Source organism: Petromyzon marinus, chromosome 69 (assembly GCF_048934315.1).
Source record: "Petromyzon marinus isolate PM22_M1 ecotype Great Lakes invasive population chromosome 69, UKy_Petmar_22M1.pri1.0, whole genome shotgun sequence".
NCBI lineage: Eukaryota > Metazoa > Chordata > Hyperoartia > Petromyzontiformes > Petromyzontidae > Petromyzon > Petromyzon marinus.
Genome location: NC_133735.1, coordinates 1,194,511 through 1,222,497, shown reverse-complemented (window position 1 = coordinate 1,222,497; position 27,987 = coordinate 1,194,511). Strand labels below are relative to the sequence as shown.

The window sequence follows — 27,987 nt, the reverse complement described above, 5'->3', positions numbered from 1 at the left end:
ATCCCTCAGCTCGTATTCCTCACCCCTCACCTCGCCCTCACTTCGTCCTCCTCACCCCTCACTTCGTCCTCGCCTCGTCCTCACCCCTTGCCTCGTCATCTTTACCCCTCAGCTCATCCTCCTCACCCTCACCTCGTCCTTCTCTAACCCCTCGCTCTCCTCACCTCGTCCTCACCCATCACCTCGTCCTCCTCACCCATCGCCTCGTCCTCCTCACCCATCGCCTCGTCCTCCTCAACCCTCGTTCTCACCCCTCGTTCTCCTCACCCCTCACTTCGTCCTCCTCACCCCTCACCTCGTCTTCCTCACCCCTTGCCTCGTCATCTTTACCCCTCAGCTCATCCTCCTCACCCTCGCCTCATCTTCCTCACCCCTTGCCTCATCTTCCTCACCCATCGTCCTCCTCACCCCTCGTCCTCCTCACCCCTCGACTCGTCCTCTCACCTCAGCTCGTCCTCCTCACCCGTCGTCGTCCTCACCGCTCACCTCGTCCACTTCACCCGTCACCTCTCCCTCGCCTCGTCCTCCTCACCCTTAGCTCGTCCTCACTCCTCGTCCGCCCCTCCCCTCGCTGTCCTCACCATTTGCCTCGTCCTCCTCACCCCACACCTCGTTCTTCTTACCCCTCATCTTGTCCTCCTCACCACTCGACTCGTCCTACTCACCCCTCACCTCACCCTCCTCACCCCTCGTCACCCCTCGTCCTCCTCACCCATCGTCCTCCTCACACATTGTCCTCCTCACCGCTCGTTCTCCTCACCCCTCGTTCTCCTCACCCCTCAGCTCGTCTTCCCCACCCCTCACCTCACCTCGTCCACCGCACCCCGCGCCTCGTCATCCTCACGCCTCGCCCACCTCACCCCTCACCTCGTCCTTCTCACCCACACCGCGTTCTTCTTACCCCTCACCTCTTCCTCCTCACCCCTCGACTCGTCCTTCGCACCCCTCACCTCCTTACCTCTCGTCCTCCTCACCCCTCGTCCTCCTCACCCCTCGTCCTCCTCACCCCTCGCCCTCCTCACCCCTCGCTCTCCTCACCCCTCGTCCTCCTCACCCCTCGCTCTCCTCACCCCTCGCTCTCTTCACCCCTCGCTCTCCTCAACCCTCGTCCTCACCTCGTTTTTCTTCTCACCCCCCGTCCTCACCCCTCGCTCTCCTCAGCCCTCGCCTCGTCCTCCTCACCCACACACCTCGTTCTTCTTACGTCTCACCCCCCGTCCTCCTCACTTCTCATCCTCCTCACCCCTCGCTCGTCCACCGCACCCTGCTCCTCATCCTCCTCACCCCTCACCTCGTCCTCCTTACCCCTCACGTCGTCCGCTTGACCCCTCACCTCGTCCTCTTGACCCCTCACCTCGTCCTCTTGACCCCTCACCTCGTTCTCACCCCTCACCTCGTCCACCTCACTTATCCTCACCTCGTTCTCACCCCTCACCTCGTCCTCCTCACCCCCACAGCTCGTTCTTCTTACTCCTCACCCCTCACTCTCCTCACCCCTCGTCCTCTTCACTCTCGTCATCGTCACCTCTCGTCCTCCTCACCCCTCACCCATCGTCCTCCTCACCCCTCGTCCGCCTCACCTTTCACCTCGTCCTCCTCACCCCTCTACTCGTCCTCACCTCTCACCTCAGCTCGTCCTCCTCACCCGTCGTCGTCCTCACCCCTCACCTCTCCCTCACCTCGTCCTCCTCACCCTTAGCTCGTCCTCACTCCTCGTCCTCCCCTCCCCTCGCTGTCCTCACCATTTGCCTCGTCCTCCTCACCCCACACCTCGTTCTTCTTACCCCTCATCTTGTCCTCCTCACCACTCGACTCGTCCTACTCACCCCTCACCTCATCCTACTCACCCCTCGTCCTCCTCACCCATTGTCCTCCTCACCCATTGTCCTCCTCACCGCTCGTTCTCCTCACCCCTCAGCTCGTCTTCCTCACCCCTCACCTCACCTCGTCCACCCCACCCCGCGCCTCGTCATCCTCACGCCTCGCCCGCCTCACCCCTCACCTCGTCCTTCTCACCCACACCGCGTTCTTCTTACCCCTCACCTCTTCCTCCTCACCGCTCGACTCGTCCTCCGCACCCCTCACCTCCGCACCCCTCACCTCCTCACCCCTCGTCCTCCTCACCCCTCATTCTCCTCACCCCTCGCTCTCCTCACCCCTCGTCCTCCTCACCCCTCGCTCTCCTCACCGATCGCTCTCCTCAAACCTCGTCCTCACCCCCACACCTCGTTTTTCTTCTCACCCCCCCGTCCTCATCCCTCGCTCGTCCACCGCACCCTGCTCCTCACCTCCTCACCCGTCGTCCTCCTCACCCCTCGCTGCCCTCACCCCTCGCTCTCCTCACGCCTCGCTCTCCTCATCCCTCGCCTCGTCCTCCTCACCCCTCGTCCTCCTCACCCCCACACCTCGTTCTTCTTACTTCTCACCCCCGGTCCTTCTCACTTCTCGTTCTCCTCACCCCTCGCTCGTCCACCGCACCCTGCTCCTCATCCTCCTCACCCCTCACCTCGTCCGCTTGACCCCTCACCTCGTCCTCTTGACCCCTCACCTCGTCCTCTTGACCCCTCACCTCATTCTCACCCCTCACCTCGTCCACCTCACTTGTCCTCAACCCTCACCTCGTTCTCACCCCTCACCTCGTCCTCACCCCCACAGCTCGTTCTTCTTACTCCTCACCCCTCACTCTCCTCACCCCTCGTCCTCCTCACCCCTCGTCCTCCTCACCCCTCGTCCTCCTCACCCCTCGTCTTCCTCACCCCTCGTATTCGGCACCCCTCGTCCTCCTCACCCCTCGTCCTCCTCACCCCTCGTCCTCCTCACCCCTCGTTCTCTTCACTCCTCGTTCTCCTCACCCCTCTACTCGTCCTCCTCACACCTCATCTCGTCCTCCTCACACCTCATCTCGTCCTCACCCCTCACCTCCTGACCTCGTTCTTCTTACCCTTCACCTCGTCCTCCTCACCCCTTGCCTCGTCCTCCTCACCCGCTCCTGACACGGCCAACACACACGCCCATGGCAACCTCACTTAGGGCACGGCACACCGACTTAGCATCACCCTCATTTATACTTCCACGTTTATCGGCCTCGTTCTATCGTTTGGCCAAGACGCTGGACGTTTGTGATAAAGAACTTCGTAGCTCATCGGATTCCTCCTCCAGTGTACAAATAAATAAATAAATATCACGGCTCTGATCTCTTTGCGGCGCGCAGTGGCGTTCATCACTCGCCGCCTCCCCATGGCACGACTACGACGCCCTCTGTTGGACGCTGTGTGTCATCAACATTGTTGCCTGTGATTACACTCAACACAACGTTGTTGTTGTTGTAAGTGATTACACTCAACACAACGTCGTTGTTAGTGATTACACTAAACACAACGTCGTTGTTAGTGATTACACCAAGCACAACGTCGTTGTGTGTGATTACACTAAACACAACGTCGTTGTGTGTGATTACACACAACGTCGTTGTGTGTAATTACACTCAACACAACGTCGTTGTGAGTGATTGCACTCAACACAATGTCGTTTTGAGTGATTACACTCAACACAACGTTGTTGTTTGTGATTACACTCAACACAACGTCGTTGCGTCTCATCAATATTTTTGTGTGTGATTACACACACAACAACGTTGTGTTTAATCACGCAACAATGTTGCGTGTAATCACTCACATATTGAGTGATTACACACTCGGCGTGTGTCTGTAGCAGTTGTACGTGTGCCGCTTGTCGTAGATGTTCGCGGTTTGAATCCAGCGGCCGCCCTGTTTAATGCTACAGGCGTGTTCACCGCAAAGACACCATGTGCCGTCTGCTTCAGTGGACGTTGAAGATCCCAGCATCATGGACCAGATTAACCGAATTAAATACAATTGCCCGCAAATTACCCAGTTGGAATATACTGTGCCTAGTAATCATTGCTGGGAAATGTGGTAGAACCCTCCTGAAAAGAGCCAGTAGGGCTATCCTGGGTAAAACTGACCACCCACCCCCTCGTGTTGCATGCTAGCCTTAATAGGTGCTCGCTAACAGCACTTATTTATCGAACAGACTGTTAAATGAAGGGACTGTGTCTTCATTTGAGTCCGTGACTGTGTAACCTGGTACATAAGGGTGCCGCGGTGGTGGGATGTTAACTCCTTCACCTGGTATGCAAGAGGTCGTGGGTTCGATCCGGACCCTGACGCCTGTATATTTGGAGTTTGCATGTCTCTCTCTCTCCCGTGGTCGCGTGGATTGTTCTCCAGGTCTTCCAGTTTTTCCCTCCATATTTAGAAACATGCGTTCAGAGCAGGAGTCTCAAACTCAACTTACCTGGGGGCCGCTGGAGGTAGAGTCTGGGTGAGGCTGGGCCGCATCAAGTATTCCAAAAAAAAGTGCAACTGATCCAATCTTCTCAATCTTTATTAATAACAGTTCAGAACATGAACGGTTCTTCAGAACATAGGCTTCTCTTACCTACTCCATGCTTCCAGAGACCTGGCAGCGCTTCCTCTTATTACACAGCTGAGCCACATTTGGCTTGAGGGAGGAAGCAATTGAGACCCTCAGTATGGCTTGAAATGCTCATCAGTAAGTTTGGACCTGTACTTTGACTTATTGAAGTTCATGGTGCAAAAGAGCTTTTCACACAGATATGTGCTCCTAAAAAGGCACATGGTCCGCTTGAACATCCTGGAAAGCTCAGGGAAGGTGGGGGTGATATATTTACATGTTTTTATCCCAATACCTGAGTATTACCTGAGTGGGCCACAAAATATCGTTCCGCGGGCCACAATTGGCCTGCGGGCCGCGAGTTTGAGACCCCTGGTTTAGAGTATTTTACTGCTATAAATTTCCACAAGATGAGCCACTCCGTTAAAACTAACATTTGTGACCAGATCGCTTCTTAAAAAGAGCTATATGGCTCACTTACCTGGTAAAATAAAAAGTTACATTTCAAATTATCACCACGGTAATGTGTTTACCCACACGACCTTGAACTTGAGGCATCGCGCAGAACGCGGCATGCAGTGTGGGGTTAGCTGGGTGGTGCAGGGAGCTGCTACTACTTGCAGAGGGGGGCGGGGCAGGGGGGGACTGAGTCCTCTTGCATAATTGACTTGCGGATTGACCGATGCATAGACGAAAAGATAGCACGTGAATGAATGAGTGTACGGCTGGACTGCAAATGAATGGACAATATTCTTCATCGCCATTTAAAAAAAACTTAACATTGTAATCCATCACCCTGTACATCTGCTGAACCAACGTATCCTACAGCAGCTCGTATTCCTCACCCCTCACCTCGCCCTCACTTCGTCCTCCTCACCCCTCACCTCGTCCTCGCCTCATCCTCACCCCTCACCTCGTCCTTCTCATCCCTCAGCTCGTATTCCTCACCCCTCAGCTCGCCCTCACTTAGTCCTCCTCACCCCTCACCTCGTCCTCGCCTCGTCATCTTTACCCCTTAGCTCATCCTCCTCACCCTCACCTCGTCCTTCTCTAACCCCTCGCTCTCCTCACCTCGTCCTCACCCATCACCTCGTCCTCCTCACCCATCGCCTCGTCTTCCTCACCCATCGCCTCGTCCTCCTCAACCCTCGTTCTCACCCCTCGCCTCCTCCTCACGCCTCGCCTCGTCCTCCTCACCCCTCATTCTCCTCACCCCTCGCCTCGTACTCACCCCTCACTTCGTCCTGGTCACCCCTCACCTCGTCCTCGCCTCGTCCTCCTCACCCCTTGCCTCGTCATCTTTACCCCTCAGCTCATCCTCCTCACCCTCACCTCGTCCTCCTCACCCCTCACCTCGTCCTCCTCAGCTCGTCCTCCTCAGCTCGTCCTATTCACCCCTCGTCCTCCTCGCCTCGTCCTCCTCACCCCTCAGCTCGTCTTCCTCACCTCGTCCTCACCCCTCACGTCGTCCGCTTGAGCTTTCACCTCGTCTACACCCCTCACCTCATCCTCACCCATCACCTCGTCTTCCTCACCCCTCACCTCATCCGCTTTACCCCTCAGCTCGTCCTCCTCACCCCTCGTCCTCCTCACCCCTTAGCTCGTCTTCCTCACCCCTCACCTCGTCCTCCTCACCCCTCGACTCGTCCTTCTCACCCCTCATCCTCCTCACCCCTCGTCCTCCTCACCCCTCGCCTCATCTTTCTCACCCATCGTCCTCCTCACCCCTCGTCTGCCTCACCTTTTACCTCGTCCTCCTCACCCCTCGACTCGTCCTCTCACCTCAGCTCGTCCTCTTCACCCGTCGTCCTCCTCACCGCTCGTTCTCCTCACCCCTCGTTCTCTTCACCCCTCGCCTCGTACTCACTTCTCACTTCGTCCTCCTCACCCCTCACCTCGTCCTCCTCACCCCTCACCTCGTCCTCCTCAGCTCGTCCTCTTCACCTCACCCCTCGCCTCGTCCTCCTCACCCCTCGTTCTCCTCACCCCTCGCCTCGTACTCACCCCTCACTTCATCCTCCTCACCCCTCACTTCGTCCTCCTCACCCCTCACCTCGTCCTCGCGTCGTCCTCCTCACCCCTTCCCTCGTCATCTTTACCCCTCAGCTCATCCTCCTCACCCTCACCTCGTCCTCCTCACCCCTCACCTCGTCCTCCTCAGCTCGTCCTCTTCACCCCTCGTCCTCCTCACCTCGTCCTCCTCACCCCTCAGCTCGTCTTCCTCACCTCGTCCTCACCCCTCAGGTCGTCCACTTGACCTTTCACCTCGTCCACACCCCTCACCTCATCCTCACCCATCACCTCGTCTTCCTCACCCCTCACCTCATCCGCTTTACCCCTCAGCTCGTCCTCCTCACCCCTCGTCTTCCTCACCCCTCACCTCGTCCTCCTCACCCCTCGTCCTCCTCACCCCTCACCCCTCGTCCTCCTCACCCCTCGCCTCATCTTCCTCACCCATCGCTCTCCTCACCCCTCGTCCGCCTCACCTTTTACCTCGTCCTCCTCACCCCTCGACTCGTCCTCTCACCTCAGCTCGTCCTCCTCACCCGTCATCGTCCTCCTCACCCGTCGTCGTCCTCACCGCTCAACTCGTCCTTCTCACCCCTCACCTCTCCCTCGCCTCGTCCTCCTCACCCTTAGCTCGTCCTCACTCCTCGTCCTCCCCTCCCCTCGCTGTCCTCACCATTTGCCTCGTCCTCCTCACCCCACACCTCGTTCTTCTTACCCCTCATCTTGTCCTCCTCACCACTCGACTCGTCCTACTCACCCCTCACCTCACCCTCCTCACCCCTCGTCCTCCTCACCCCTCGTCCTCCTCACCCTTCGTCCTCCTCATCCAATGTCCTCCTCACACATTGTCCTCCTCACACATTGTCCTCCTCACCGCTCGTTCTCCTCACCCCTCGTTCTTCTCACCCCTCAGCTCGTCTTCCTCACCCCTCACCTCACCTCGTCCACCCCACCCCTCGTCATCCTCACGCCTCGCCCACCTCACCCCTCACCTCGTCCTTCTCACCCACACCGCGTTCTTCTTACCCCTCACCTCTTCCTCTTCACCCCTCGACTCGTCCTCCTCACCCCTCGTCCTCCTCACCCCTCGCTCTCCTCACCCCTCGTCTTCCTCACCCCTTGTCTTCCTCACCCCTCGCTCTCCTCACCCCTCGTCTTCCTCACCCCTCGCTCTCCTCACCCCTCGCTCTCTTCACCCCTCGCTCTCCTCAACCCTCGTCCTCACCTCGTTTTTCTTCTCACCCCCCGTCCTCACCCCTCCCTCGTCCACCGCACCCTGCTCCTCACCTCCTCATCCTTCGTCCTCCTCACCCCTCGTCCTCCTCACCCCTCGTCGTCCTCACCCCTCGCTCTCCTCAGCCGTCGCCTCGTCCTCCTCACCCCCACACCTCGTTCTTCTTACTTCTCACCCCCGTCCTCCTCACTTCTCGTCCTCCTCACCCCTCACCCCTCGTCCTCGTCACCCCTCACGCCTCATCTTCCTCACCCATCGTCCTCCTCACCCCTCGTCCGCCTCACCTTTCACCTCGTCCTCCTCACCCCTCGACTCGTCCTCTCACCTCAGCTCGTCCTCCTCACCCGTCGTCGTCCTCACCGCTCACCTCGTCCTCCTCACCCCTCACCTCTCCCTCGCCTCGTCCTCCTCACCCTTAGCTCGTCCTCCTCGTCCTCCCCTCCCCTCGCTGTCCTCACCATTTGCCTCGTCCTCCTCACCCCACACCTCGTTCTTCTTATCCCTCATCTTGTCCTCGTCACCACTCGACTCGTCCTACTCACCCCTCACCTCACCCTCCTCACCCCTCATCCTCCTCACCCATTGTCCTCCTCACCCATTGTCCTCCTCACCGCTCGTTCTCCTCACCCCTCGTTCTCCTCACCCCTCAGCTCGTCTTCCTCACGCTTCGCCCTCCTCACCCCTCACCTCGTCCTTCTCACCCACACCGCGTTCTTTTTACCCCTCACCTCTTCCTCCTCACCGCTCGACTCGTCCTCCGCACCCCTCACCTCCTCACCCCTCGCTCTCCTCACCCCTCGTCCTCCTCACCCCTCGCTCTCCTCATCCCTCGTCCTCCTCACCCCTCGCTCTCCTCACCCCTCGCTCTCCTCACCCCTCGCTCTCTTCACCCCTCGCTCTCCTCACCCCTCGCTCTCCTCAACCCTCGTCCTCACCCCCACACCTCGTTTTTCTTCTCACCCCCCCATCCTCACCCCTCGCTCGTCCACCGCACCCTGCTCCTCAACTCCTCACCCCTCGTCCTCCTCACCCCTCGTCCTCCTCACCCCTCGCTCTCCTCACCCCTCGCTCTCCTCACGCCTCGCTGTCCTCAGCCCTCGCCTCGTCCTCCTCACCCCCACACCTCGTTCTTCTTACTTTTCACCCCCCGTCCTCCTCACCTCTCGTTCTCCTCACCCCTCACCTCGTCCTCCTTACCCCTCACGTCGTCTGCTTGACCCCTCACCTCGTCCTCTTGACCCCTCACCTCGTTCTCACCCCTCACCTCGTCCACCTCACTTGTCCTCAACCCTCACCTCGTTCTCACCCCTCACCTCGTCCTCCTCACCCCCACAGCTCGTTCTTCTTACTCCTCACCCCTCACTCTCCTCACCCCTTGTCCTCCTCACTCTCGTCATCGTCACCCCTCGTCCTCCTCACCCATCGTCCTCCTCACCCCTCGTCCGCCTCACCTTTTACCTCGTCCTCCTCACCCCTCGACTCGTCCTCACCTCAGCTCGTCCTCCTCACCCGTCGTCGTCCTCACCGCTCACCTCGTCCTCGCCTCGTCCTCCTCACCCTTAGCTCGTCCTCACTCCTCGTCCTCCCCTCCCCCGCTGTCCTCACCATTTGCCTCGTCCTCCTCACCCCACACCTCGTTCTTCTTACCCCTCATCTTGTCCTCACCACTCGACTCGTCCTACTCACCCCTCACCTCACCTCACCCTCCTCACCCATTGTCCTCACCCATTGTCCTCCTCACCGCTCGTTCTCCTCACCCCTCAGCTCGTCTTCTTCACCCCTCACTTCACCTTGTGCACCGCACCCCCCGCCTCGTCATCCTCACGCCTCGCCCGCCTCACCCCTCACCTCGTCCTTCTCACCCACACCGCGTTCTTCTTACCCCTCACCTCTTCCTCCTCACCCCTCGACTCGTCCTCCGCACCCCTCACCTCCTCACCCCTCGTCCTCCTCACCCCTCGCTCTCCTCACCCCTCGCCTCGTCCTCCTCACTCCTCGTCCTCCTCACCCCCACACCTCGTTCTTCTTACTTCTCACCCCCCGTCCTCTTCACTTCTCGTCCTCCTCACCCCTCGCTCGTCAACCGCACACTGCTCCTCATCCTCCTCACCCCTCACCTCGTCCTCCTTACCCCTCACGTCGTCAGCTTGACCCCTCACCTCGTCCTCTTGACCCCTCACCCCTTTCTCACCCCTCACCTCGTCCACCTCACTTGTCCTCAACCCTCACCTCGTTCTCACCCCTCACCTCGTCCTCCTCCCCCCCACAGCTCATTCTTTTTACTCCTCACCTCTCACTCTCCTCACCCCTCGTCCTCCTCACCCCTCGTCCTCCTCACCCCTCGTCGTCCTCACCCCTCGTCGTCCTCACCCCTCGTCCTCTTCACCCCTCGTCCTCCTCACCCCTCGTCCTCACCCACGCCTCATCTTTCTCACCCATCGTCCTCCTCACCCCTCGTCCGCCTCACCTTTCACCTCGTCCTCACCTCTCACCTCAGCTCGTCCTCCTCACCCGTCGTCGTCCTCACCGCTCACCTCGTCCTCCTCACCCCTCGTCCTCACCCATTGTCCTCCTCACCGCTCGTTCTCCTCACCCCTCAGCTCGTCTTCCTCACCCCTCACCTCGTCCACCGCACCCCGCGCCTCGTCATCCTCACGCCTCGCCCGCCTCACCGCTCACCTCGTCCTTCTAACCCACACCGCGTTCTTCATACCCCTCACCTCTTCCTCCTCACCCCTCGACTCGTCCTCCTCACCCCTCGTCCTCCTCACCCCTCGTCCTCCTCACCCCTCTCTCTCCTCAACCCTCGTCCTCACCCCCACACCTCGTTTTTCTTCTCACCCCCCGTCCTCACCCCTCGCTCGTCCACCGCACCCTGCTCCTCACCTCCTCACCCCTCGTCCTCCTCACCCCTCGCTGTCCTCACCCCTCGCTCTCCTCACCCCTCGCTCTCACGCCTCGCTCTCTTCAGCCCTCACCTCGTCCTCCTCACCCCTCGTCCTCACCCCACACCTCGTTCTTCTTACTTCTCACCCCCCGTCCTCCTCGCCCCTCATCCTCCTCACCCCTCGCTCGTCCACCGCACCCTGCTCCTCATTCTCCTCACCCCTCACCTCGTCCTCCTTACCCCTCACGTCGTCCGCTTGACCCCTCACCTCGTCCTCTTGACCCCTCACCTCATTCTCACCCCTCACCTCGTCCACCTCACTTGTCCTCAACCCTCACCTCGTTCTCCCTCACCTCGTTCTCACCCCTCACCTCGTCCTCACCCCCACAGCTCGTTCTTCTTACTCCTCACCCCTCACTCTTCTCACCCCTCGTCCTCCTCACCCTTCGTCCTCCTCACCCCTCGTCCTCCTCACCCCTCGTCCTCCTCACCCCTCGTCCTCACCCTTCGTTCGCTTCACTCCTCGTTCTCCTCACCCCTCTCCTTGTCCTCCTCACACCTCATCTCGTCCTCACACCTCACCTCCTGACCTCGTTCTTCTTACCCTTCACCTCGTCCTCCTCACCCCTTGCCTCGTCCTCCTCACCCGCTCCTGACACGGCCAACACACACGCCCATGGCAACCTCACTTAGGGCACGTCACACCGACTTAGCATCACCCTCATTTATACCTCCACGTTTATCGGCCTCGTTCTATCGTGACGGCCAAGACGCTGGACGTTTGTGATAAAAACTTCGTAGCTCATCGGATTCCTCCTCCAGTGTACAAATAAATAAATAGCACGACTCTGATCTCTTTGCGGCGCCGCAGTGGCGTTCATCACTCGCCGCCTCCCCATGGCACGACTACGACGCCCTCTGTTGGACGCTGTGTGTCATCAACATTGTTGCCTGTTATTACACTCAACACAACGTTGTTGTTGTAAGCGATTACACTCAACACAACGTCGTTGTTAGTGATTACACACAACGTCGTTGTGTGTAATTACACTCAACACAACGTCGTTGTGAGTGATTACACTCAACACAATGTCGTTTTGAGTGATTACTCTCAACACAACGTTGTTGTTTGTGATTACACTCAACACAACGTCGTTGTTAGTGATTGCACTCAACACAATGTCGTTTTGAGTGATTACACTCAACACAACGTTGTTGTTTGTGATTACACTCAACACAACGTCGTTGCGTCTCATCAATATTTTGTGTGTGTTTACACACACAACAACGTTGTGTTTAATCACGCAACAATGTTGCGTGTAATCACTCACATATTGAGTGATTACACACTCGGCGTGTGTCTGTAGCAGTTGTACGTGTGCCGCTTGTTGTAGATGTTCGCGGTTTGAATCCAGCGGCCGCCCTGTTTAATGCTACAGGCGTGTTCACCACAAAGACACCATGTGCCGTCTGCTTCAGTGGACGTTGAAGATCCCAGCGTCATGGACCAGATTAACCGAATTAAATACAATTGCCCGCAAATTACCCAGTTGGAATATACTGTGCCTAGTAATCATTGCTGGGAAATGTGGTAGAACCCTCCTGAAAAGAGCCAGTAGGGCTATCTTGGGTAAAACTGACCACCCACCCCCTCGTGTGGCATGCTAGCCTTAATAGGTGCTCGCTAACAGCACTTATTTATCGAACAGACTGTTAAATGAAGGGACTGTGTCTTCGTTTGAGTCCGTGACTGTGTAACCTGGTACATAAGGGTGCCGCGGTGGTGGGATGTTAACTCCTTCACCTGGTATGCAAGAGGTCGTGTGGTCGATCTGGACCCTGACGCCTGTATGTTTGGAGTTTGCATGTCTCTCTCTCTCCCGTGGTCGCGTGGATTGTTCTCCAGGTCTTCCAATTTTTCCCTCCATATTTAGAACCTTGCGTTCAGAGCAGGAGTCTCAAACTCAACTTACCTGGGGGCCGCTGGAGGTAGAGTCTGGGTGAGGCTGGGCTGCTTCAAGTATTCCAAAAAAAAGTGCCACTGATCCAATCTTCTCAATCTTTATTAATAACAGTTCAGAACATGAACGGTTCTTCAGAACATAGGCTTCTCTTACCTACTACATGCTTCCAGAGACCTGGCAGCGCTTCCTCTTCTTACACAGCTGAGCCACATTTGGCTTGAGGGAGGAAGCAATTGAGACCCTCAGTATGGCTTGAAATGCTCATCAGTAAGTTTGGACCTGTACTTTGACTTATTAAAGTTCATGGTGCAAAAGAGCTTTTCACACAGATATGTGCTCCCAAAAAGGCACATGGTCTGCTTGAACATCCTGGAAAGCTCAGGGAAGGCGGGGGTGATATATTTACATGTTTTATCCCAATACCTGAGTCTTTGGGATCTTATTTAGTATGCCCTTTCTATATATTCTGAGAGGTATTTGAAAACTTTATCATTGTTCATGCTTTTTTTGAGCACTTCGTTTTTCTTATCATTATTAAATTCATCAATCGTGTTCTCTCTCAGGTGTTTATACCTTTCACATTCATAAATAAAGTGATCTAGATTTTCTTCTTTTTGTTCACATCCTACATATCCTTCTGCTCTACCGAATCTCTCTGGATGCCATTGCGCTAACTCTGGTGTCCATGTTACTCCACCTGTCTTAATTCTTAACATCAAGTGCATTGTCTCATGTTTTATATCTTTTAATTTCTTGCTCTTTTTGATTAAATTATTCTTGGTAAATTATTTTCTTTTGCGATTGCACATATCTGTCCTTTTTCCTTTTCTTTGTTTCTCTTGTAATAATAATGTATAACTTATTTATAATATTCAGGTTCTAACCACCATTTGGCTTTTGTTCTTGCCACCCATCTCATGCGATTTGCTATCCATGTAATTATTTTCCCTTTCCTATTGCAACACTCTGTTGTCTTTATTAGGTGACTGATTACACTTGTTGAGTCCGCCCACTTCCTAAGTCCTCTGTACCTTGCACTGAGTGACAGGATATATTTTCCTTCCACTTGGTGTCACTCCGGAATCACGTTTCAACCAAGTGACTAACGTTGCTAATTCGCGTTGGCTAACTTGTCAACAAACACCGGAAGCTGTCACGAGCCTGAGCTATGGTAAAAAAATATAATAATTAAAAAAATAAATAAAAATTGATGTCAAATAGTGGGCCACAAAATATCGTTCCGCGGGCCACAATTGGCCTGCAGGCCGCGAGTTTGAGACTCCTGGTTTAGAGTATTTTACTGCTATAAATTTCCACAAGATGAGCCACTCCGTTAAAACTAACATTTGTGACCAGATCGCTTCTTTAAAAGAGCTATATGGCTCACTTACCTGGTAAAATAAAAAGTTACATTTCGAATAATCACCACGGTAATGTGTTACCCACACGACCTTGAACTTGAGGCATCGCGCAGAACGTGGCATGCAGTGTGGGGTTAGCTGGGTGGTGCAGGGAGCTGCTACTACTTGCAGAGGGGGGCAGGGCAGGGGGGGACTGAGTCCTCTTGCATAATTGACTTGCGGATTGACCGATGCATAGACGAAAAGATAGCACGTGAATGAATGAGTGTACGGCTGGACTGCAAATGAATTGACAATATTCTTCATCGCCATTTAAAAAAAAAACTTAACATTGTAATCCATCACCCTGTACATCTGCTGAACCAACGTATCCTACAGCAGCATATGAGTGTGTTTTCATACATTGCCTGAGTGTGTGTTTCTTGCGTATGATCGGTATGTGTTTTACGCATGATCCATATTTGATATCACACAAGATATTTGCCTGTTTTTCTAATGATCTGCACGTGTTTCACGCATAATCTCTGGGTTTCACACATGTTCTGTGTGGGTGGCCGGGACCACCCTCAGCTGCCTTTTTCTCCCGAGTTGCGATGTGTACACATCGTACCAGACACTAATTTAAGGCTGAACCGACCTCTCGAGATCCAGGACGCAGTGGTGATGGTGGCTTTAAGCGGGAATCTAGCTCGGGTCGCCTCGTCCTCCTCACTCCTCACCTCGTCCTTCTCATCCCTCAGCTCGTATTCCTCACCCCTCACCTCGTCCTCCTCACCCATCGCCTCGTCCTCCTCAACCCTCGTTCTCACCCCTCGCCTCCTCCTCACCCCTCGCCTCGTCCTCCTCACCCCTCGTCCTCCTCACCCCTCACCTCGTCCTTCTCATCCCTCAGCTCGTATTCCTCACCCCTCACCTCGCCCTCACTTCGTCCTCCTCACCCCTCACCTCGTCCTCGCCTCGTCATCTTTACCCCTTAGCTCATCCTCCTCACCCTCACCTCGTCCTTCTCTAACCCCTCGCTCTCCTCACCTCGTCCTCACCCATCACCTCGTCCTCCTCACCCATCGCCTCGTCCTCCTAACCCAGGGGTCGGGAACCTTTTTGACTAAGAGAGCCATGAAAGTAAAAAATTTGGAAATTTATTTCAGTGAGAGCCATATAATATATTTTAAAAGTGAATTCAACTAAATGTCAGTATAATAAGCCTCTGAATTTATTCTTTTAAATAATGTTGTTATAACACTCACCATTAATGCGACTTCTGGTGCTGCATGGATTTGCTGATGTCTTTGTAGTCGGGTTGGTACTTGGTGAGGTTAAGCTTCATGCAAGCGTTGTGGCTTTCATCCGTTAAACGTGATCGTAGGTTGGACTTGATGTTTTTAAGATGTGAGAATGACTGCTCACATGCATACGTAGATCCAAACATGGTCAATACAGCAATACTCACACGCTGCAGTGTGTGGTATGTGACAGGAAGCGCGTTCCAAGTTTTGAGAATCAGCTGGTCTTCGGGTTGGAGTTTTTTCATTTCTGTCCACATGTGCTTGCTCGCCAACTCCGTTTTCTGTCGTGTGATTCTTTCCAAATCTTCATTCAGTGACTTGAACTTATTCACCCACATGTCTGAGGCCTTCAGGTCAGCCACTTCTGCTTCAAAATCTCTGACGGAGACACCAGGGATGTAATTCAGGTCGGCTGTGTTCAGTGAACACTCGTTTGGATGGGTGATGAACTTAAAAAGACGAGTGTGCTCACGAAATTCTCCAAAGCGTGCTTTGAAGGACTGTAGGAGACTGGATGTGCAGCCAGCTAGCTGGTGGAGATCAAGGTTTTGAATGGGCTCACTTGCTGTGCATGCATCTTTAAATTGGCTCAGTTTTTCAAAATGTAGTAAACGACCTGTTTCAAGATCCGTGATGAAAAGCTCCAGCTTGTTTTCAAAAGCAAATACAGCTTGTTGAAGGGATAACACTGTATTTCCAATGCCTTGCATTTTCACGTTGAGCTGGTTCAGATGTTCAGTCAGATCTACGAGATAGTAAAACTTGAGGAGCCACTCAGTGTCGGCTAGCTCAGGATGCCCGACGCCTTTCATTTCAAGGAAAGTCCGGATTTCGTTCAGGCAAGCCGCAAAACGGCTAAGCACCTTCCCTCTTGACAACCAACGCACATTGCTGTGCAAAAGCAGACCAGGATAGTTATTTACAACTTCATCCAGCAGTGTTTTAAACTGGCGATCAGTTAAGGCTCGGGCAACAATAAAGTTGATCACACGAATGACCAGCGACATCACTTCGCCAAACTGCCTGTCACACATCTGAGCACAAAGTGCCTCCTGGTGTATAATGCAATGGAAACTTAGGATGGGTCTATTTTCATGTTCACGGAGAAGCGCCACAAATGCTTTGTTTTTCCCCACCATACACGGAGCACCATCAGTACACACTGAGAGAAGTTTATCCATAGGTAGACTTTTTTCTTGAGCAAACTCCATGAAAGACTTGAATACATCCTCACCTCTTGTGGACCCTTTTAATGGCAGAACAGCAAGACTTTCTTCGCGCAGTGTGTCACCAACAGCATATCTTGCAATCACGCTGAACTGCGACAAATGGCTCACGTCTGTTGACTCATCCAAAGCCAGAGAAAAGAACGGCGCTGCATTTATGTCCTTCACTTGCGTTTCCTCCACTTTGTTTGCCATCACGATGGTACGATCATGAACAGTTCTTGCCGACAGAGGCATGTCTTGTATCCGTTTGATTATCTTGTCTTTGTTCGGAAGATCATCAAAAAGTTCATTGGCTACATCCAGCATGAACGTTTTAGCATACTCGCCATCTGTGAATGGTTTTCCGTTCCTCACTATTGCTAAAGAACCAGCAAAGCTAGCCGAATTATAGTCACCTTGCCGGGTCCATACGCGGAGTTGCTGCTGGCTAGCTTGCACCCTGCTCAGAAGCTCTTGGCACGCTTTCTTTCTGCTGTCTCCCGCAGGGTATTTTGATGCAAAGGTAGCGTGGCGCGTGTCGAAGTGCCGCTTTACATTCGACCGTTTCAACGATGTAATTTTGTCATTGCAAATTAGACACACCGCAGAACCCGCTCTCTCCACAAAGGCGAATTCTTCGGTCCATTCGTCCTGAAATGTACGATACTCGTCGTCTTTTTTTCTTTTCGCCATCTTCTTCGTCGAAGGGTTAGCTTTGAGCTAATGACCGAGCAGACGCAGTCTCAGACTGATTCAAAAGGGGGCGTTTACCTGTTTTACCCAGCAACGGCAAACGTAGGCCAGTATCATCCAATTAAAATAATGGACAATTGCTCCTGCAGCCCTGAACAGGACATGCGCAGTGAAAAATCGATGGATGGATTAAAACAAGTGAGAATATTTTGTTTTATCTGCGAGCCATATGCAATCATCAAAAGAGCCACATCTGGCTCGCGAGCCATAGGTTCCCGACCCCTGTCCTAACCCATCGCCTCGTCCTCCTCAACCCTCGTTCTCACCCCTCGCCTCCTCACCCCTCGCCTCGTCCTCCTCACCCCTCGTTCTCCTCACCCCTCGCCTCGTCCTCGCCTCGTCCTCCTCACCCCTTGCCTCGTCATCTTTACCCCTCAGCTCATCCTCCTCACCCTCACCTCGTCCTCCTCACCCCTCACCTCGTCCTCGCCTCGTCCTCCTCACCCCTTGCCTCGTCATCTTTACCCCTCAGCTCATCCTCCTCACCCTCACCTCGTCCTCCTCACCCCTCACCTCGTCCTCGCCTCGTCCTCCTCACCCCTTGCCTCGTCATCTTTACCCCTCAGCTCATCCTCCTCACCCTCACCGCGTCCTCCTCACCCCTCACCTCATCTTTCTCACCCATCGTCCTCCTCACCCCTCGACTCGTCCTCTCACCTCAGCTCGTCCTCCTCACCCGTCGTCGTCCTCACCGCTCACCTCGTCCTCCTCACCCCTCGACTCGTCCTTCTCACCCCTCATCCTCCTCACCCCTCGTCCTCTTCACCCCTCGTCCTCCTCACCCCTCGCCTCGTCCTTCTCATCCCTCAGCTCGTATTCCTCACCCCTCACCTCGCCCTCACTTCGTCCTCCTCACCCCTCACCTCGTCCTCGCCTCGTCATCTTTACCCCTTAGCTCATCCTCCTCACCCTCACCTCGTCCTTCTCTAACCCCTCGCTCTCCTCACCTCGTCCTCACCCATCACCTCGTCCTCCTCACCCATCGCCTCGTCCTCCTAACCCAGGGGTCGGGAACCTTTTTGACTAAGAGAGCCATGAAAGCAAAAAATTTGGAAATTTATTTCAGTGAGAGCCATATAATATATTTTAAAAGTGAATTCAACTAAATGTCAGTATAATAAGCCTCTGAATTTATTCTTTTAAATAATGTTGTTATAACACTCACCATTAATGCGACTTCTGGTGCTGCATGGATTTGCTGATGTCTTTGTAGTCGGGTTGGTACTTGGTGAGGTTAAGCTTCATGCAAGCGTTGTGGCTTTCATCCGTTAAACGTGATCGTAGGTTGGACTTGATGTTTTTAAGATGTGAGAATGACTGCTCACATGCATACGTAGATCCAAACATGGTCAATACAGCAATACTCACACGCTGCAGTGTGTGGTATGTGACAGGAAGCGCGTTCCAAGTTTTGAGAATCAGCTGGTCTTCGGGTTGGAGTTTTTTCATTTCTGTCCACATGTGCTTGCTCGCCAACTCCGCTTTCTGTCGTGTGATTCTTTCCAAATCTTCATTCAGTGACTTGAACTTATTCACCCACATGTCTGAGGCCTTCAGGTCAGCCACTTCTGCTTCAAAATCTCTGACGGAGACACCAGGGATGTAATTCAGGTCGGCTGTGTTCAGTGAACACTCGTTTGGATGGGTGATGAACTTAAAAAGACGAGTGTGCTCACGAAATTCTCCAAAGCGTGCTTTGAAGGACTGTAGGAGACTGGATGTGCAGCCAGCTAGCTGGTGGAGATCAAGGTTTTGAATGGGCTCACTTGCTGTGCATGCATCTTTAAATTGGCTCAGTTTTTCAAAATGTAGTAAACGACCTGTTTCAAGATCCGTGATGAAAAGCTCCAGCTTGTTTTCAAAAGCAAATACAGCTTGTTGAAGGGATAACACTGTATTTCCAATGCCTTGCATTTTCACGTTGAGCTGGTTCAGATGTTCAGTCAGATATACGAGATAGTCAAACTTGAGGAGCCACTCGGTGTCGGCTAGCTCAGGATGCCCGACGCCTTTCATTTCAAGGAAAGTCCGGATTTCGTTCAGGCAAGCCGCAAAACGGCTAAGCACCTTCCCTCTTGACAACCAACGCACATTGCTGTGCAAAAGCAGACCAGGATAGTTATTTACAACTTCATCCAGCAGTGTTTTAAACTGGCGATCATTTAAGGCTCGGGCAACAATAAAGTTGATCACACGAATGACCAGCGACATCACTTCGCCAAACTGCCTGTCACACATCTGAGCACAAAGTGCCTCCTGGTGTATAATGCAATGGAAACTTAGGATGGGTCTATTTTCATGTTCACGGAGAAGCGCCACAAATGCTTTGTTTTTCCCCACCATACACGGAGCACCATCAGTACACACTGAGAGAAGTTTATCCATAGGTAGACTTTTTTCTTGAGCAAACTCCATGAAAGACTTGAATACATCCTCACCTCTTGTGGACCCTTTTAATGGCAGAACAGCAAGACTTTCTTCGCGCAGTGTGTCACCAACAGCATATCTTGCAATCACGCTGAACTGCGACAAATGGCTCACGTCTGTTGACTCATCCAAAGCCAGAGAAAAGAACGGCGCTGCATTTATGTCCTTCACTTGCGTTTCCTCCACTTTGTTTGCCATCACGATGGTACGATCATGAACAGTTCTTGCCGACAGAGGCATGTCTTGTATCCGTTTGATTATCTTGTCTTTGTTCGGAAGATCATCAAAAAGTTCATTGGCTACATCCAGCATGAACGTTTTAGCATACTCGCCATCTGTGAATGGTTTTCCGTTCCTCACTATTGCTAAAGAACCAGCAAAGCTAGCCGAATTATAGTCACCTTGCCGGGTCCATACGCGGAGTTGCTGCTGGCTAGCTTGCACCCTGCTCAGAAGCTCTTGGCACGCTTTCTTTCTGCTGTCTCCCGCAGGGTATTTTGATGCAAAGGTAGCGTGGCGCGTGTCGAAGTGCCGCTTTACATTCGACCGTTTCAACGATGTAATTTTGTCATTGCAAATTAGACACACCGCAGAACCCGCTCTCTCCACAAAGGCGAATTCTTCGGTCCATTCGTCCTGAAATGTACGATACTCGTCGTCTTTTTTTCTTTTCGCCATCTTCTTCGTCGAAGGGTTAGCTTTGAGCTAATGACCGAGCAGACGCAGTCTCAGACTGATTCAAAAGGGGGCGTTTACCTGTTTTACCCAGCAACGGCAAACGTAGGCCAGTATCATCCAATTAAAATAATGGACAATTGCTCCTGCAGCCCTGAACAGGACATGCGCAGTGAAAAATCGATGGATGGATTAAAACAAGTGAGAATATTTTGTTTTATCTGCGAGCCATATGCAATCATCAAAAGAGCCACATCTGGCTCGCGAGCCATAGGTTCCCGACCCCTGTCCTAACCCATCGCCTCGTCCTCCTCAACCCTCGTTCTCACCCCTCGCCTCCTCACCCCTCGCCTCGTCCTCCTCACCCCTCGTTCTCCTCACCCCTCGCCTCGTCCTCGCCTCGTCCTCCTCACCCCTTGCCTCGTCATCTTTACCCCTCAGCTCATCCTCCTCACCCTCACCCTCACCTCGTCCTCCTCACCCCTCACCTCGTCCTCGCCTCGTCCTCCTCACCCCTTGCCTCGTCATCTTTACCCCTCAGCTCATCCTCCTCACCCTCACCTCGTCCTCCTCACCCCTCACCTCGTCCTCGCCTCGTCCTCCTCACCCCTTGCCTCGTCATCTTTACCCCTCAGCTCATCCTCCTCACCCTCACCGCGTCCTCCTCACCCCTCACCTCATCTTTCTCACCCATCGTCCTCCTCACCCCTCGTCTGCCTCACCTTTTACCTCGTCCTCCTCACCCCTCGACTCGTCCTCTCACCTCAGCTCGTCCTCCTCACCCGTCGTCGTCCTCACCGCTCACCTCGTCCTCCTCACCCCTCGACTCGTCCTTCTCACCCCTCATCCTCCTCACCCCTCGTCCTCCTCACCCCTCGTCCTCCTCACCCCTCGCCTCATCTTTCTCACCCATCGTCCTCCTCACCCCTCGTCTGCCTCACCTTTTACCTCGTCCTCCTCACCCCTCGACTCATCCTCACCCCTCACCTCGTCCACCTCACCCGTCGTCCTCAACCCTCACCTCGTTCTCACCCCTCGCCTCTCGTTCTACTCACCTCGTCGTTACCCCTCACCTCGTTCTCACCTCATCCTCACACGGCTACTTGCACTCTGTAGTAGACGTGAATAATTGACTATAATTCAGATTGTTATTAACTTTATTACATGTTTTGCCACGAATCAAACATCACCTCCTCCTCACCCTTCACCTCGTCCTCACCCCGTCCTCGCATCTCGCCTCGTCCTCCTCACCCCGTTCTCCTTCACCCCTCGTTCTCACCCCTCACCTCGTCCTTCTCATCCCTCACCTCGTTCTTCTCATCCCTCAGCTCGTATTCCGCACCCCTCACCTCGCCCTCACTTCGTCCTCACCCCTCACCTCGTCCTCGGCTCGTCCTCACCCCTTGCCTCGTCATCTTTACCCCTTTGCTCATCCTCCTCACCCTCACCTCGTCCTTCTCTAACCCCTCGCTCTCCTCACCTCGTCCTCACCCATCACCTCGTCCTCCTCACCCATCGCCTCGTCCTCCTCAACCCTCGTTCTCACCCCTCGCCTCCTCCTCACCGCTCGCCTCGTCCTCCTCACCCCTCGTTCTCCTCACCCCTCGTTCTCCTCACCCCTCACTTCGTCCTCCTCACCCCTCACCTCGTCCTGCTCACCCCTCACCTCGTCCTCCTCACCCCTCACCTCGTCCTCCTCAGCTCGTCCTCTTCACCTCACCCCTCGCCTCGTCCTCCTCACCCCTCGTTCTCCTCACCCCTCGCCTCGTACTCACCCCTCACTTCGTCCTCCTCACCCCTCACCTCGTTCCCGCCTCGTCCTCCTCACCCCTTGCCTCGTCATCTTTACCCCTCAGCTCATCCTCACCCTCACCTCGTCCTCCTCACCCCTCACCTCGTCCTCCTCAGCTCGTCCTCTTCACCCCTCGTCCTTCTCACCTCGTCCTCCTCACCCCTCAGCTCGTCTTCCTCACCTCGTCCTCACCCCTCAGGTCGTCCGATTGACCTTTCACCTCGTCCACACCCCTCACATCATCCTCACCCATCACCTCGTCTTCCTCACCCCTCACCTCATCCGCTTTACCCCTCAGCTCGTCCTCCTCACCCCTCGTCCTCCTCACCCCTCAGCTTGTCTTCCTCACCCCTCACCTCGTCCTCCTCACCCCTCGTCCTCCTCACCCCTCGTCCTCCTCACCCCTCGCCTCATCTTCCTCACCCATCGCTCTCCTCACCCCTCGTCCGCCTCACCTTTTACCTCATCCTCCTCACCCCTGGACTCGTCCTCTCACCTCAGCTCGTCCTCCTCACCCGTCGTCGTCCTCACCGCTCACCTCGTCCTCCTCACCCCTCACCTCTCCCTCGCCTCGTCCTCCTCACCCTTAGCTCGTCCTCATTCCTCGTCCTCCCCTCCCCTTGCTGTTCTCACCATTTGCCTCGTCCTCCTCACCCCACACCTCGTTCTTCTTACCCCTCATCTTGTCCTCTTCACCACTCGACTCGTCCTACTCACCCCTCACCTCACCCTCCTCACCCCTCGTCCTCCTCACCCCTCGTCCTCCTCACCCATTGTCCTCCTCACCCATTGTCCTCCTCACACATTGTCCTCCTCACCGCTCGTTCTCCTCACCCCTCGTTCTCCTCACCCCTCAGCTCGTCTTCCTCACCCCTCACCTCACCTCGTCCACCGCACCCCGCGCCTCGTCATCCTCACGCCTCGCCCACCTCACCCCTCACCTCGTCCTTCTCACCCACACCACGTTCTTCTTACCCCTCACCTCTTCCTTCTCACCCCTCGACTCGTCCTCCTCACCCCTCGTCCTCCTCACCCCTCGTCCTCCTCACCCCTCGCTCTCCTCACCCCTCGCTCTCCTCACCCCTCGGCCTCCTCACCCCTCGGTCTCCTCACCCCTCGCTCTCCTCACCCCTCGCTCTCCTCACCCCTCGCTCTCTTCACAACTCGCTCTCTTCACCCCTCTCTCTCCTCAACCCTCGTCCTCACCCCCACACCTCGTTTTTCTTCTCACCCCCCGTCCTCACCCCTCGCTCGTCCACCGCACCCTGTTCCTCACCTCCTCACCCCTCGTCCTCCTCACCCCTCGCTGTCCTCACCCCTCGCTCTCCTCACCCCTCGCTCTCACGGCTCGCTCTCACGCCTCGCTCTCCTCTGCCCTCACCTCGTCCTCCTCACCCCTCGTCCTCCTCACCCTCACACCTCGTTCTTCTTACTTCTCACCCCCCGTCCTCCTCGCCCCTCGCTCGTCCACCGCACCCAGCTCCTCATCCTCCTCACCCCTCACCTCGTCCTCACCCCGTCCTCGCATCTCGCCTCGTTCTCCTCACCCCGTTCTCCTTCACCCCTCGTTCTCACCCCTCAGTTCGTCTTCCTCACCCCTCACCTCGTCCTCCTCACCCCTCGACTCGTCCTTCTCACCCCTCATCCTCCTCACCCCTCGTCCTCCTCACCCCTCGTCCTCCTCACCCCTCGCCTCATCTTTCTCACCCATCGTCCTCCTCACCCCTCGTCTGCCTCACCTTTTACCTCGTCCTCCTCACCCCTCGACTCGTCCTCTCACCTCAGCTCGTCCTCCTCACCCGTCGTCGTCCTCACCGCTCACCTCGTCCTCCTCACCCCTCGACTCATCCTTCTCACCCCTCATCCTCCTCACTCCTCGTCCTCCTCACCCCTCGTCCTCCTCACCCCTCGCCTCATCTTTCTCACCCATCTTCCTCCTCACCCCTCGTCTGCCTCACGTTTTACCTCGTCCTCCTCACCCCTAGACTCATCCTCACCCCTCACCTCGTCCACCTCACCCGTCGTCCTCACCCCTTGCCTCGTCATCTTTACCCCTTAGCTCATCCTCCTCACCCTCACCTCGTCCTTCTCTAACCCCTCGCTCTCCTCACCTCGTCCTCACCCATCACCTCGTCCTCCTCACCCATCGCCTCGTCCTCCTCAACCCTCGTTCTCACCCCTCTCCTCCTCCTCACCGCTCGCCTCGTCCTCCTCACCCCTCGTTCTCCTCACCCCTCGTTCTCCTCACCCCTCACTTCGTCCTCCTCACCCCTCACCTCGTCCTCCTCACCCCTCACCTCGTCCTCCTCACCCCTCACCTCGTCCTCCTCAGCTCGTCCTCTTCACCTCACCCCTCGCCTCGTCCTCCTCACCCCTCGTTCTCCTCACCCCTCGCCTCGTACTCACCCCTCACTTCGTCCTCCTCACCCCTCACCTCGTCCTCGCCTCGTCCTCCTCACCCCTTGCCTCGTCATCTTTACCCCTCAGCTCATCCTCCTCACCCTCACCACGTCCTCCTCACCCCTCACCTCGTCCTCCTCAGCTCGTCCGCTTCACACCTTGTCCTCCTCACCTCGTCCTCCTCACCCCTCAGCTCGTCTTCCTCACCTCGTCCTCACCCCTCAGGTCGTCCGCTTGACCTTTCACCTCGTCCACACCCCTCATCTTCCTCACCCATCACCTCGTCTTCCTCACCCCTCACCTCATACGCTTTACCCCTCAGCTCGTCCTCCTCACCCCTCGTCCTCCTCACCCCTCAGCTCGTCTTCCTCACCCCTCACCTCGTCCTCCTCACCCCTCGTCCCCCTCACCCCTCACCCCTCGTCGTCCTCACCCCTCGCCTCATCTTCCTCACCCATCGCTCTCCTCACCCCTCGTCCGCCTCACCTTTTACCTCGTCCTCCTCACCCCTCGACTCGTCCTCTCACCTCAGCTCGTCCTCCTCACCCGTCGTCGTCCTCACCGCGCTCCTCGTCCTCCTCACCCCTCACCTCTCCCTCGCCTCGTCCTCCTCACCCTTAGCTCGTCCTCACTCCTCGTCCTCCCCTCCCTTTGCTGTTCTCACCATTTGCCTCGTCCTCCTCACCCCACACCTCGTTCTTCTTACCCCTCATCTTGTCCTCCTCACCACTCGACTCGTCCTACTCACCCCTCACCTCACCCTCCTCACCCCTCGTCCTCCTCACCCATCGTCCTCCTCACCCATTGTCCTCCTCACACATTGTCCTCCTCACCCCTCGTTCTCCTCACCCCTCAGCTCGTCTTCCTCACCCCTCACCTCACCTCGTCCACCGCACCCCGCGCCTCGTCATCCTCACGCCTCGCCCACCTCACCCCTCACCTCGTCCTTCTCACCCACACCGCGTTCTTCTTACCCCTCACCTCTTCCTCCTCACCCCTCGACTCGGCCGCCTCACCCCTCGTCCTCCTCACCCCTCGTCCTCCTCACCCCTCGTCCTCCTCACCCCTCGCTCTCCTCACCCCTCGCTCTCCTCACCCCTCGCTCTCCTCACCCCTCGCTCTCCTCAGCCCTCGCCTCGTCCTCTTCACCCCTCGTCCTCCTCACCCCCACACCTCGTTCTTCTTACTTCTCACCCCCCGTCCTCCTCACCCCTCGTCCTCCTCACCCCTCGACTCGTCCTCACCTCTCACCTCAGCTCGTCCTCCTCACCCGTCGTCGTCCTCACCGCTCACCTCGTCCTCACCCCTCACCTCGTTCTTCTTACCCCTCATCTTGTCCTCCTCACCACTCGACTCATCCTACTCACCCCTCACCTCACCTCACCCTCCTCACCCCTCGTCCTCACCCATTGTCCTCCTCACCGCTCGTTCTCCTCACCCCTCGTTCTCCTCACCCCTCAGCTCGTCTTCCTCACCCCTCACCTCGTCCACCGCACCCCGCGCCTCGTCATCCTCACGCCTCGCCCGCCTCACCCCTCACCTCGTCCTTCTCACCCACACCGCGTTCTTCTTACCCCTCACCTCTTCCTCCTCACCCCTCGACTCGTCCTCCTCACCCCTCGTCCTCCTCACCCCTCGCTCTCCTCACCCCTCGCTCTCCTCACCCCTCGCTCTCCTCACCCCTCGCTCTCCTCACCCCTCGTCCTCACCCCCACACCTCGTTTTTCTTCTCACCCCCCCGTCCTCACCCTCGCTCGTCCACCGCACCCTGCTCCTCACCTCCTCATTCCTCGTCCTCCTCACCCCTCGTCCTCCTCACTCCTCGTTCTCCTCACCCCTCTCCTCGTCCTCCTCACACCTCATCTCGTCCTCCTCACACCTCACCTCCTGACCTCGTTCTTCTTACCCTTCACCTCGTCCTCCTCACCCCTTGCCTCGTCCTCCTCACCCGCTCCTGACACGGCCAACGCACACGCCCATGGCAACCTCACTTAGGGCACGTCACACCGACTTAGCATCACCCTCATTTATACCTCCACGTTTATCGGCCTCGTTCTATCGTGACGGCCAAGACGCTGGACGTTTGTGATAAAAACTTCGTAGCTCATCGGATTCCTCCTCCAGTGTACAAATAAATAAATATCACGACTCTGATCTCTTTGCGGCGCCGCAGTGGCGTTCATCACTCGCCTCCTCCCCATGGCACGACTACGACGCCCTCTGTTGGACGCTGTGTGTCATCAACATTGTTGCCTGTGATTACACTCAACACAACGTTGTTGTTGTAAGTGATTACACTCAGCACAACGTCGTTGTTAGTGATTACACTCAACACAACGTCGTTGTTAGTGATTACACTAAACACAACGTCGTTGTTAGTGATTACACTAAACACAACGTCGTTGTGTGTAATTACACTCAACACAACGTCGCTGTGTGGGATTACACTAAACACAATGTCGTTTTGAGTGATTACACTCAACACAACGTTGTTGTTTGTGATTACACTCAACACAACGTTGTTGCGTCTCATCAATATTTTTGTGTGTGATTACACACACAACAACGTTGTGTTTAATCACGCACCAATGTTGCGTGTAATCACTCACATATTGAGTGATTACACACTCGGCGTGTGTCTGTAGCAGTTGTACGTGTACCGCTTGTCGTAGATGTTCGTGGTTTGAATCCAGCGGCCGCCCTGTTTAATGCTACAGGCGTGTTCACCGCAAAGACACCATGTGCCGTCTGCTTCAGTGGACGTTGAAGATCCCAGCGTCATGGACCAGATTAACCGAATTAAATACAATTGCCCGCAAATTACCCAGTTGGAATATACTGTGCCTAGTAATCATTGCTGGGAAATGTGGTAGAACCCTCCTGAAAAGAGCCAGTAGGGCTATCTTGGGTAAAACTGACCACCCACCTCCTCGTGTGGCATGCTAGCCTTAATAGGTGCTCGCTAACAGCACTTATTTATCGAACAGACTGTTAAATGAAGGGACTGTGTCTTCATTTGAGTCTGTGACTGTGTAACCTGGTACATAAGGGTGCCGCGGTGGTGGGATGTTAACTCCTTCACCTGGTATGCAAGAGGTCGTGGGTTCGATCCGGACCCTGACGCCTGTATATTTGGAGTTTGCATGTCTCTCCCTCTCTCCCGTGGTCGCGTGGATTGTTCTCCAGGTCTTCCAGTTTTTCCCTCCAAATTTAGAAACATGCGTTCAGAGCAGGAGTCTCAAACTCAACTTACCTGGGGGCCGCTGGAGGTAGAGTCTGGCTGAGGCTGGGCCGCATCAAGTATTCCAAAAAAAAGTGCAACTGATCCAATCTCTCAATCTTTATTAATAACAGTTCAGAACATGAACGGTTCTTCAGAACATAGGCTTCTCTTACCTACTCCATGCTTCCAGAGACCTGGCAGCGCTTCCTCTTATTACACAGCTGAGCCACATTTGGCTTGAGGGAGGAAGCAATTGAGACCCTCAGTATGGCTTGAAATGCTCATCAGTAAGTTTGGACCTGTACTTTGACTTATTGAAGTTCATGGTGC

The 27,987-nt window shown here is 55.2% G+C and overlaps 1 protein-coding gene across 1 annotated transcript in view; it reads left to right on the top strand.

Annotated features, from left to right (window-relative positions):
* Positions 1–27,987, top strand: part of LOC142906676 (fructosamine-3-kinase-like) — a 54,057-nt gene that overhangs the window by 1,138 nt on the left and 24,932 nt on the right. The window lies entirely within an intron of this gene.